Below are 10335 nucleotides of genomic sequence, written 5' to 3' on the forward strand. Positions count from 1 at the left end.
CAAGCCCTAGAGGATGATTATATTTTCCTTGCAGCTTACTCAATTGAATTTAACTACAAAATTACCCCCCAAATCAAGTTTTAAAGGCATTAAAAGCAATTATTTATGGGCAGCATTTTTTGTCCCCATTTCTGTAAAGATAGCATTACACTTAAATTTATGCCTAAAATATAACTTTGTAGCTGAAACATTATTTTCCATAATACTGACATATATATATATATATATATATATATATATATATATATATATATATATATATATACTGTACATTTTAGAGTTTAGCTCTATCATGGGGATAAATTGGCCTTTTCCTCTTTTTAAAAGCTTAAGGTTTCTAGAGGTAAACCATTAAATAATCAAAGTACTAAACACAAACTTATCCTTACAACTAACCTAAGAGTTTATTTAATTTTAAGAAACATTTCTGAGATTCAAATAACCTCTTATAGAGCCTTCCCTAGTCATTGCACAGAGTAGGAACCAATATTTATTGAATTGAATCCTTCAAAGAGATGATGCAGCATCTACATGCTTGATTTGTTTTTCATTTGTCACCTTTTAATCTGCATTAAATTATTTGTATGTATTTCATATCATTAATGATCCTATTAGTTTCTTGAGGTAGGAATCATGTCTTGCATATCTTTGCCTACTTCATAGCAACTAGCACCTTTCATGCTGTACATGTTAAATAAATATTTGTGCTAAGGGGAAATAAAAGGGGACTGAATACAAAGCCTTATGAAAACCTGTAGCAAACTTCAAACTGGTGAAATGTTAGAAAAATTGTATTTGAAATTAGAAATGAAGCCAAAAGACCTCTACCACCACTTGTATTCATTATTGATCAATGAACTGGAGATTCAGGTAGGTATAATGAAAGAGAGAGAAAGAAAACAAGAAAGAACAAATGAGAGATAGAAAGAGAGAGAGAGAGAGAGAGAGAGAGAGAGAGAGAGAGAGAGAGAGAGAGAGAGAGAGAGAGAAATGAAGGAAGGAAGGAAGGAAGGAAGGAAGGAAGGAAGGAAGAAAGAAAGAAAGAAAGAAAGAAAGAAAGAAAGAAAGAAAGAAAGAAAGAAAGAAAAGAGAAAGAAAGAGAGAGAAGAAAGGAGGGACAAATGAAGAGAAGGACGGAAGGAGGAAGGGAGGGACAGAGGAAGGAATAAGAGAGGGAAGGAAAGGCTCACCCTAAGTACAAGCCTGGCGCCTGGCCACTTTACCCCCTACCCTTGACCCAGCTGAATATGACATATCTCCAGAAGTCCGAAGGCACAAACCACAAGGTGGCCAAAGATCCCAGCTTAAAAGGGAGAACCTGCTTCTGTACAAGGACCCCAACCACCCGGGGGCTCACTGAAGGTCCTGCTTTGACTCACAAATTATCTGTCCCAATTTTAGACCCACTCCTAAGAACTCATTCCTAGGAACTGTGGTTGGAATTGGACCTCTTGTCTTCTGGTATTAAGTTTTTAAAACTGACAATAGGAAAGAAACACTTATTCAGGAAGGAAAATTGAGTAAAATATTTAACATCTCATATTAAGCCTGTTAATGATAACTATATGTATTGTTGTTTAATAAATCTATTAATCAGTAATAAAAAGAAAAGAAGAAAGGAAGGAAATAGCAGTGAAAATTAATTAACCAGAGTTGTAACTGGGGATGAATCTCAGAAATGAAATTAAGCAAAAAGAAACATATATAGACCATGAATCTTTGCAGACTACAGTTGCCTAAACCATTCTTTATTTTTTTCTTTGTAATAGATTACCAATATTACTTACTAGCAAATTGCTTTCCAGAATAAAGGGGACTTTGTGCCTTTGTATGGTCATGTGATTTATTTCTGGCCAATGAGCTGTAACTGGGAGTGATAACTTGGATTTTGGAACATCTTAATGGGGTTCTGCTCAGCTGCTAATGACCCTTTTTTGCCCTTATTTGCCATTATGCAAACATAATGGGTAAAACTCAAGCAACAAACTTTAGATGATGTTTAAAATGGAAGCCATGAGCTAGGATGAAACAGATGATTGGATATCACCATATCAGTCCTGGATTGGCCTATTTTCAGATTTCTTTATGTGATAGAGGAATAACTTGCTTTAATTTTTTTTCCTGATACAGATGTAAATGTGATTTAAAAACACACAAAGCAGCTCAGCCAGTGTGGCTCATTAGTTGAACATAGACCTATGAACCAGGAGGTCACGGTTCAATTCCTGGTCAGGGGACATGATCAGGTTACAGGCTTGATCCCTATTGGGGGGCATGCAGGAGGCAGCAGATCAATGATTCTCTCTCTTCATTGATCTCTCTCTTTCTCTCTCTTTTTCTGAAAGCAATAAAAATATATATTTTTTAAAAAACATGCAAAACAATTAGCATGTAGCAAATGCATGAAAAAGTGTGCAGTGGTAAACAAATGCAAGATAGTGATAATTTTAGGGGTGGGATGCAGGGAGAGGACATATACAACATGTATTGAGTTTTGTTTTGTTCTTTTGATTTTTTTAGACCCTGTGTGTGTCTTAATTTCTAGGATAAAACTATTTAAGACTGGGAAGCCTTTGAAGCTCTTGGAGCTTAGAGACTATGGAGTTCTAATGGGCTCACATTCAACCTACCCCCCTCAATTCTCCTGTCTCTTCTATGACCTGAGTTGGACAAACAGAAAAATACCCCTGCAGATTCTCTTGCCTTTTTTCCTTGAAGGTCAAATCAGTCACCCTATCTATTTTCTCTTCTCTCCTCTCCTCTCGCTCCTCACAGATACTCAGAGAAGACTTCCTTTAGCCAAGAGGCTTTCCAGTCTTACATTTCATCCCTCCTTTCCAAGTGTCCTCTCAGTCTGTATTCCTAGAAAGAGATAAGCAAGAGGAGAGAGACGGCTTCCATTATCTCTGTACCCTGGGGTGGAGCTTTATTCTACTTCACATTGTTTTCTTTCTCTCCGGTGACATCATCCCAAAGAATTAAAGAAAGGGCTTTGCTATGGGGCTAGCTGTTGCCTGGTGCTGGCACATCAGGCTGCTGTCTCCCCATCAAGCTAAGAGAATGTCAAATCTGTTGGGCATTTAGGAGCAAGCGAGGAGCGGAACAACTTCTACAATTTCCCTCTGGACTGGGTCACAAATGGGTTGATGGGATTAGACAGCATGCCTTTCTTAGAAGACTTTATAGACACTACCGCTTGTATGAAGATGAAAGTGGTGTTTTGGGGAAAACGCCAAGTTGCAAATCTGAGAAGATATTCCATTGACCTTGTACCTACTAGGCTGTCTATTAATTTCAAATGATAAAGGGATGTCAGATAAAGCCAATTAGCATAAAACACTCTTAGTCAGCTTTGCAAACCTTCAACAAATAGCAGCAAGAATGAAGGACACTTGGGGATGGAGTTTTTCCAAGGGACGATTAAAAGTGATTGTGTCTTCACTTTCCTTCCTCTTGTATATTCTACGTGCAAGCCCTGAGGCAATTACTAAGTGATCCTAAATCCATTCTCCTCTTGTCTCTTCTCTCCTTTGTGATTTAATGCCCTGGATATCTTTGTAGAGAAGAGACAAATGGTGACACATTCTTCTGGGGGAGGAAATGCATGATTGAACATGATACCCAGATTGATTTGAGTCACTCCACCTGCTGAGAAACTGCCATTTTTAAGTTCTTGATGCAGTTGTAATGTTGAGGTTTCCACATGGGGTTATTTCAGTGCTGAAGATGAAGACTGGGGTACAGTAATGACTGAACCCTGTACAAATTGGGCTTGCAGGGTGGTGATGGTTTGTTTTCCAAAGACACCCCTGGGTATATTGTTACAGGTACATTTTTAAATGTTCACCTCATGCTTGGCTCTAGTCTGACCCTGGAGGCATCTGAGGAATGGAATTTTCTACTCTTACAAGGAATTTAGGGGCAAGGGCCATGTTTTACTCATCATTATTTCCCTAATTCTTGGTAGATAGTGGGTGCTCAATTGTAATTTTTAAGTGAATATGTCTATATACTTAAACAGTTAAACAATGAGTGGTGTGCCATATATAATAACTACCAAAATATGACACTGACCATAAGAACTATGGAAGCTCCAACAACAGGAAGGTCATGCTCAAAAGCATGCTACATAGAAGAAATAGAACTTTAGAAGACACTTGAATAATAGTTACAAGAGCAGAGGGCATTCCAGGTAGCAAAACATGACCAAAGACATTGAGGTAGGCGTGAATAAAGGATAGTGCAAGATGAATAAAATAGGTTTGTACTGGAAGTATAAAGCATTCTTTTGGGAAATAATGTTAACAACTAACATTTTTTTTAAAAATATATATTTTTTATTGATTTTTTTTTTTACAGAGAGGAAGAGAGAGGGATAGAGAGTTAGAAACATCAATGAGAGAGAAGCATCGATCAGCTGCCTCCTGCACACCCCCTACTGGAGATGTACCCCAACCAAGGTACATGGCCCCAACTGAAATCAAACCTGGGACCTTTCAGTCCGCAGGCCGATGCTCTATCCACTGAGCCAAAATGGTTTCAGCACAACTAACATTTTTAAAGCACATTACATCTATTAAATAATTTAATCTTCACAATAACCTTATGGGATAGTTTTTTATTTGTTTGTTTGTTTTTTAATGATCCCCATTTTATAGATGAGGACAATGAGGTAGAAAGAACTTAACTCATCCAAGGTCACTTAGCTTATAAATGGCAGAACCAGAATTGAATTTGTTATGAGCTGAATGTTTGTATCTCTCCAAAACCATATGTTAAAACCATGGGGCCTTTGGGAGATAATTAGGTTTAAAGTCATGAGGGCAGAGTCTTCATGGTGGGATTAATTCCCTTATAGGAAGAGACAAAAGAGAACCTGCTCTCTTTGTCTCTCCCTCCCTTCCTCTTTCCCTCCCTGTTTCTCTCTCTCTTTGCACTCACCACAGAGGAAAGACTATGTGAAGCCATAGTGAGAAGGTAGCTATCTGCAAGCAAGGAAGATAGCTATCAGAACCCAAACACTGTTAGAAACTTGATCTTGGACTTTGAAACCTCCAGAACTGTGAGAAATAAACTTCTGTTGATTAAACCAGCCCGTCTGCAGTATATTATGGCAGCCCAAGCTGTCTAAGTCAGAATTCGTCAATTTGGTTCCACAGTCCATGCTCTTAAGCAGTAGGGGATAAGGGATTGCTACTCTTATTAAAACAAAATGCAAGCCTCATCAAGGTTTAGCTCAGAAGATGGGAGAAGATGGTTGGCCAAGCAGTTCTGACCTATTCCATGGTGTTTCCCCCCCCCTCCCCCCCAGAGTTCCCTTGTATAGGTTACTATTGTTTTTTGGCCACAGAATGCTACAAGGATTTAAAGTGCTAGCCCAAGTATAGGCAAAACCCCTTGTCTGTCTTAGTGCACCAAGATCAGCTGAAATTCACAAAAGGAATTGACAAAGTATGAAATGCAAAAAGGAGAAGGAGGCAAAGAAGGAGGAAGAGGAGAAAGTGGAGGAGGAGAAATAGGAGAGGCAAATGAAGTTGGGCACTGTTAAGTGTAATGAGAAGAAAATATGGTAGTTAAATTCAATTGAAAAATAAAATTAACGAAGATTGCCCCATCCATGTAGTCTTACAATGCCCATCTCTTTTTGGAAATATGTGGTCGGTTTTGATTGTCACAAACACTGGGGTACTACTCAAATATAATGATTAAGGCCAGGGTTGCCAGATGTATTACGATTCCTGAGATAGCCTGACACTATGAAGAATTGTCCTATTGAAAAACTAGCCGTGTCCCCATGTGACAGTAGACTTAGGCTGTCCGTTCATTGGGGAGACATGTCAGTGTGGAGGAAAGATGTATGTGCTGAGAATGAGCAAGAAGAGTGTTTTAGATGGAGCGTGGATTCTGAGGATGGAAGGTTTTTACCTGAGCTCTGTCCAGCCACTGACAAGATAGTAGCTCTTATGAGAAATGGGGATGACCATTTGAAGGGAGCAGAGAGATGATAGTCCACTCAGGAGGGATTGGCTTTATGGGGGAACAGGAGCTGGGTGATGGTAAGGGATGAAAGGGAGCTTCACTAAGCAGAGTGAGTCGATCAAAGACCCTGCTCGCTGGAAGTTTCTGTCTTGAATGGAAGCATGTGTGGGATGGCTGGAGGGAAAAGTGTAAAGTGAAAGGGACTTAGGAGGGTGGAGGGAACAGTTATTATGTTCTGAGGGTAAGACATCTCTTCCACCTTTTTTTATTGCCATTCCCTTTAGATTCTCTCTTCATTAAGTGCTGGTGTGAACTCCCACTAACGGGAGAGATGGCATCTGGACTCAGATGATGACGATGATTGCAACATCTGTGTGCCAGATGGGTGTGGCTCCAAGAGCTTCTGTTATGCTCGGTACCTTCATAGAGGTGTCTCATTTAATCCAGCCCCTGGAGCAGTGTCTAGCTCAAGGTAGGAGGCACTTGATGAATGGTAATAGAATAATAAAAGTTATCTTATTTAAAACATCCTCACTGAATGAATGCATGGAAATCTGGGAAAGGTGAGAGAAAGAGGAGGGAATGTCAGAGTTTAGATCTCCTTCCTGGCTTGTAGGTACTTAACACCTATAGCAGTTGAGAGAGCAGGCTGTCTCACCTGGTTGCCATTAATGGTCTATGGATGCCTGTGGGCACTTTTAGGAGATGGAGATGTACAGAGAGCATGTGATTTTGTATTGACCTATTTAGGCAGGAAGGCTTTCCAGGACCAAGAGGCTACATGGCTGCTTCTCTGCATCATAAATTGCCCAAATACAGTAGTGAACTTCTCAAACTTGAGGAGCTGCTCCCCGCAATATCTGACTGCCAAAATGGGCCAGGTGTGGTCTCATCCAAATCATGTGGTAGTGGTGGGGGGATTAAAGTAACACAATTGTCTTACCTTTAAGTACTTTTTCACTCATCTTTCCTAAAGCTTTGGTGCCTGCCACAGCTTTTTGGCTTGTGAGTGTGAGCAGAAGGCCAAGTGTATGATCAAGGCATAGGTAGATATTAAGGGTGAAATTCAAGAAACTGCTCATTGTAAGATATGACAACTTGACTTCCTTTATCGAAATGTACACATACTCTGGTTCTGGCTAAGAGAGTGGTTCTTTCTATTGTCTACCCATGACCCTTCCACAGGGGGCACCATGGCCATAATGAAGGAAACATGAATATTTTTTATTCACGTGAATAAAAAATTCAGTTTAGTGCTATATCCTGCTAGCTAAGATACTCCTCATTCATGTGATATTCATCTTGTATTTCATGATGTTCTTCAGAGAGACTACCATGACTTTGGCTCTGCTTCCTTAATCCGTATGGGAGCCTCAGTTCTGGAAATGAGGAGTACCACCTTGCTTAAGAGACTTTTGATCCCTTCTTGACTGCTTAGGAGAGACCATGAAAATCTCTGAGTCTCAGTTCAAGCATATATAAATGAGTAATAAAAATGTCTACCTTGTGAAGATTAGAGATTATAGATACAAAGCAGTGCCTGGCACATCATAGTTGCTCAATGAATAGTCTGAATGGAGATAAACAAGAAATTGCCCAATTGATGCAGTACATGAACTACAGCAGTGCTTCTCACATGTAAGTATGACAGGAATCTTCTGGAAATCTTGTTGAATTGCAGTTTTTGGTTCTGTAGGTCTGGTGGGAGCTTGACCTTCTGCATTTCTAACAAGCTCCCAGATGATGTTGCCGCTACTCATCTGCACAATTCAGTAGCAAGAACTAGACTCTGGTATGTAGCAAGACATAGGTGATGGCTATGGAGAGCTAGGTTTGGCCAACCAGCCCCTTTGGAGGGGAGTGATTCAAGGGGAGATTAAGAAACAAGGACTAATGTTTCATTTGGGATAATTTTTTATTTCTATCTTTTAAGTAGATTTTCACTCATGAGTTCTCCAGGCTGATGGTGCAGCTCCTCAAGTTTGAAAAGTTCACTACTATTGTATATTTGGGCAATTTATGATTCAGAGAAGCAGCCATGCAGTGTCTTGGTCCTGGAAAGCCTTCCTGACTAAATAGGTCAATACAAAATCACATATTCTCTGTACATCTCCATCCCCTATTGACTTGGGTTCCTATTGGACTTAAACTAATTCCCAGCATGCCCTTCAGAGTTCTCAGATGCTCCCTCCAGGTCACTGGCACTGGTGTGCTTGGCAATTTGTTCATGGCAGACAACACCAGGTCTTCATCCTGTATTCTATTATGAATTTCAGGTTCTATAAGAGAAAAGGGGACATAGTGTGTTATAAAGTATTTGACCAGCATAGCTCAGATGAAGAGCAAGATGGAAAATATTTTTTGCTATGGAAATTCTTTATCTGATACTTCTGTGTCTTATTTCATGTTTTCCATTCAGCAGACTTTAGTTCATTGTTTTTTATGTGGTCTGAGGAAACTGTGAAAACTCAAGCAAGTAAGAGGATCAGTACAAAATTTCCAGTGAGTAATATTTTCTTTATCAATGTTTGGATAGCTTCGATCCACTCATATCATGATTGCAATCTGCCGAGACTGGATTTTATTTAAAACTAAAATAAATCTTTGGAAAAATATGGATGTCATAGCGCCACATCATAGGAGAGGGAATACTGTGGAGATTTTTATAGCAATGTTTTTACACTTAACCAACAGCAGTTCTTAAAAATCATATAAAGTATTAACAACAGCAAAATCTGTTGGGTCATCCTACATGGTAGCTATTTGCAAATGGTCAGTCAGAAAGCTGGACTGACCCAAGTACAAATATATTCTTTGATGCATAATATACATCTTGAATTAATTTCTGAGCACAACAGAATCATGCTAGAACCACACAGTTTGAACTATTAATAAGAGCTTACTGATGACATTATGTACATGAAATGTGTGAGCTTTCTCCTTTTGTACTACTTAGAGGACAATTTAGGAGAGTTTACAAAAGATTAAACTGAAGATTCTCATTTCCTAACAGTTTTGTTTTGACAATAAAGGATTACTGAGAGGTCGAAAATGGAGAGTACTAGTAAAATGTGTGTGTGTGTGTGTGTGTGTGTGTGTGTGTGTGTGTGTGTGTTTCAAAGCTGAATGTAATTTCAAAAAGAAAAATACACATTTTGATTATTAGCTGCAAACAAAACCTTGCAGGATTTGATAGAGGATCTGAATTTTTGTACTAATAAAGTTGATAGCATCTCACTGTGATTAATAGCTTATTGCTGCACTTTATGTGTGGGAGAGTGAATCTTGGGATAAATACAATGATGAACATGGTCTAAAACTTTAAGGAAATTTGTTTTTCCACCTTGATGTGCTCTGTGCTTTTTCTTAATATACATGTTAAGAGAAGTGGCATGTTTGGGAATGGTAAAAAAAAGAAGAGGCTTCAATCTTCAAATTCTAAATCAAGCTTCCAAGATACTTATGCATGAATTGTTTTTCCTCCTTGAGCCTGAAAGAGTCTGAAAGGCTCTACCTTGAAGGTCTATTCTAAATACATTTTCTTTTAATCCACACTCATTCTTCAGGACCTAAGCATGTAGCACTTAAATAAGATAGGCCTTAGTACTACTTCAGATTCCAAACCAACAATCAGACTCCATGCTACCAGGGATCAAGGAAATTAGAAGAAGCAGTGAAGAGAAATGTAAGCTGATTTGTTTGTATGTGTTTTTTCCTCATTATTAGCATTTTAGGAGCTAACTACTTCCCCAAAAGCCCCAAATTAGAGGGCAAATAAACACACCAGGTTCTCCAAATGCCAGGTTCTCTAAACACAAAATCTCTTTTCTCGAAATTAGCAGCTCTTCAAAAGTGGCCAAATTCCCCAGGCAACTACTAATCAGTTTTCTCACACCAATTAGTATTTCCATTTTAGAATTTCTTACACATATAACATGTCTAAACTTTGGGGCTAGTTTCTTCTGCTCAGTATGTGTTTGAGATTTGCTCATTTTGTTAGCGTATCAGTAACTCATTCTTAAATCCCAAGTCGTTTTATTTGTATGACTAAGCCACATGTTTTTATCCATTCACTCACGGATAAACATTTGAGTTGTTTTCAATTTTTGACAATTATTAATAAAGCTTCTATAAGCATTGGTGTATAATTCTTTGTGTGGGCAAGTTTTCATTTCTCTTAGGTAAATAATTACCAGGGGGGTGGGGGGTGGGGGGAAAGCCAAACCCCTTCCTGAGTGCTTGAAACACCTGACCCTCCCATCAGCAATGTCTGAGAATCAGTTGGTCCACACGCTCACCAAGACTTGGTATGGTTAGTCTTTTGAATTTTAGACATCCCTTAAGGCTAGTTTACCC

The 10335-nt window shown here is 38.9% G+C and overlaps 1 pseudogene across 1 annotated transcript; it reads left to right on the forward strand.

Annotated features, from left to right (window-relative positions):
• Positions 1-777: 777 nt before the first annotated feature.
• On the forward strand, positions 778-1546 carry LOC311617502 (NADH dehydrogenase [ubiquinone] 1 beta subcomplex subunit 4-like; annotated as a pseudogene). The gene is made up of 2 exons: positions 778-870; positions 1197-1546. The product of its transcript is annotated as an NADH dehydrogenase [ubiquinone] 1 beta subcomplex subunit 4-like (transcript).
• The last annotated feature ends 8789 nt before the right edge of the window (positions 1547-10335 follow it).

The sequence above is a fragment of the Pipistrellus hanaki genome, assembly GCF_964339955.1.
Source record: "Pipistrellus hanaki genome assembly, chromosome: 2".
Lineage (NCBI taxonomy): Eukaryota > Metazoa > Chordata > Mammalia > Chiroptera > Vespertilionidae > Pipistrellus > Pipistrellus hanaki.